The sequence below is a fragment of the Phaethon lepturus genome, unplaced genomic scaffold, assembly GCF_000687285.1.
Source record: "Phaethon lepturus isolate BGI_N335 unplaced genomic scaffold, ASM68728v1 scaffold10819, whole genome shotgun sequence".
Taxonomy (NCBI): Eukaryota; Metazoa; Chordata; class Aves; order Phaethontiformes; family Phaethontidae; genus Phaethon; species Phaethon lepturus.
The window spans coordinates 14,675-17,619 of NW_010561231.1; positions in this window are offsets into that span (position 1 = coordinate 14,675).

A 2,945-nucleotide genomic window follows, 5' to 3' on the forward strand; every position below is an offset into this window, starting at 1 on the left:
TATTCTCAGAAAAAAACAAACTGAAAAACTTTTACTTTCTGTGTTTGAAACACACAAATGTGTTGGCTAGAACGAAAGGAAACTATCCTCAGACTTGAACAGTGATCAGATATTCATTCATTTGTAATGACATGGACTTTAACACAGGATGATTTTTTTTCTTAACCTTCCTACTAGCTGAAGTCAAAGGCAAATTTAATGAACTTTGGGGACCCTGCAAACATGTATGCATTGCTGATAATTCCCATAAGAACAATTTTTGAACTGTTGGCATGTGGATTGTATTTGGAATACATGCAGACAGCATCTTCTCACTACATTATGTGAGAATTTAAGGGTGCCACCTCTGTCCATTACACTAGCGGGACTGAACACAACCACGAGAATAGGTAACATCTGCAGTAAGCTGTGTTTGGTTGGGACAAGGAATGGCACTTCCCACACTCATCCTTGGACGCAGAGAAACATGCAGTAATACCAGTGCTTGCCAAAATAATTTTTCAGGAGATACATTTTTCAGGAAATTAATTTGAAACATTCAAACTGTACTAAAGGTTTTGCATGTTAGGTGTTTCTAAGAATTCAATCTGCTTGTTTAATCTCTTTATAATGTTTTTAACAGTTTTGTTCAAACAATTTAAGTTCATTTCAATCCTGAGGGGAAAAAAAAGAAAAAAGGATAAACTGTCTATTCAGTCTCCTTCTTAATTCACTGTATTTCTTAAAAACAAAAAATCAACCCAGTTCTAAACAAACTGGTAATATAATAAGCTTGTATTTTATCAAATGGACTGGATTTAATTTAATAAATTAAAAAGTATTTTGGCTATTGGTTCTTTCCCAAATTTTTTTTTTTTTGGTAAAACATAACCCTTGGGTATTCAACCTTGCAGGACAATTTGTCACTGCATTTCTCTCACACATCTGCACATGCAGGACAGCACAGAACACAGGACACCAAGCAAGGTGTTGTGGAGGTGCCCAACTGCATTCACAGCCATCAACAGTAATTTCTTACTCCTCAAGTTTATGTGCAGGCACAGACCCCCAGCAAGAATGGCTTCCAAGGCACATTTCAAGCTGTGGCCCGACTACTGCTTTGAAAGCAAAACTGCTTTCACGTACAGGATTTTTCCCATTTTCAAAGGGAAAGCAAACTGTTCAGCAAGCAGTCCTTCAACATGAAGGGGGAAGGGGGATGAACCAATGATACCAATTTGCTGCATTCGCTATCGGACAGACAGAGGCTAGATCTGCTCTGATGCAGGTGCCATGCTCTCAACACTCCCTTTCAGGTATGCCCACAATGTGCCCTGTTAACAGTAAGGGACAAGCAACTTGCATTTCACCTCAGTTTCACTCTGCCATCTCTCACAGACCATGGGAAAACGGTGCTAGCTTTGAATTTTAACAGAGACCATGGCTTTACAGTTGCTTCCAAGAACATTTTAGTGAGTAAAGGTGCGGAAGGTACAACCAGCTTCCCCAGATAGTGCGATGCCAGCTCTTCTAGCTATCCCTCAGAAGACTTCCAGGAGAAAAGCAAAGGCTCATGAGCTGTTGCCTGGCTCCAGCTACAGGAGGGACGAATGGAAGGAAAACCAAGCAGGTACTTACCACTGCAAGGGACAGGGCGATGCAGATGGCCGCTTTTTTCTGCAACATACCCGATTTTGCACAGTAAGTGCCTGCCTCAGTCAGACTGAAAGGTGTCACACCAGGTTCCTCTGAAGAGGGCAAATCTACGCAGGTTTTGCAGGCTCCAGGGAGTCACGATGCCAGGACTGCTTCCAGCGGGGCTCTCACGCTAGTGTTTGTCTTCCCAATTGCTCTGGGTTCATGTCCAAGTCCATCAAGGCTTTCTGACTGTGAATCACACTGCAAAGAAGGGTTATTTGATACACAAAGAAATGTCCTTTAAAAGGAAGGTTTTACACCTGAAGCTTTATAATTTACTACCTACAGGGTGACACTAAATGTGCTTGTTTCGTTCCATTTTGCTGACACCTGGCCTGTTGGGATGCTGAGAGTGTTCTGTGCCAGCTGCATCCACTATGCCAGGGAGCTGTGAACACCTGCACTTCCACATGCTCAGGTGAAGTGCTGGTGTGGGAAATACTCCATTACTCACAACACTTCTCCTTACCTGAGTTTGAAAAGTTCACAAGCACCACATTAATAAGTTACCTGCTTTCATAAACTCGACCTTTCTCTTTGCATTGCACTACTTTCTTGGAGGGTGAACAATCAGATATGAACCTATCACCTGTACCTTATTCATACCGGTTTTCTCTATCTTGGCCACTGCAGTAACATATGATCCTAAGGACCAACCTGGTTTACAGATGGATGTCAGTGCCATGTAGCCCAGAGAGGCTGCCTTCAGGGCAGAGGTGGCACAGAAGGGATGGATGATCCTTTGTTCCTGGTGGCACAGGCTTTGGTGTCACCAAGACTGCACCCTGGGATCCCAACACATTGCTTGCTTCTGTGCCAGCTCTGTGTGCAAATAACTTAATTTCTAAAGCGGATGGTCTAGTGCCTTCTGGGCACCCTGCACTGACCACCACGTCCCGGAGATGTGTTCACAAACATGAGGGCAGGGCTGCAGCAGGCACGAGGGGAGGCATCAGGGGCTTAGTGTCAAGGGCCCACAGGACACAGCCAGTCTTCCTCAGCCACGTCATCATCATTTGTTTGGATCAAAAGGCAATGCAGCGTGTGCTCATTTAGAAGAGGCATTTGTATGGGATTCAGTACCAACGAGTTCTGCAGTATTTTGAAAGACAACGGAGCACGAAGCCTGCTCAGAGACACCTACGATTCCTCCCCACAGCCTGGGGAAAACAGGGAAGTTAGTTTTTCTTACTTTTTTCCATTCCTTGTGTATTGGGTGCCTGTGCCCGGGCGGTGGCAGTGGAGCTGTGGGGTCTCTGTGAGGAGAG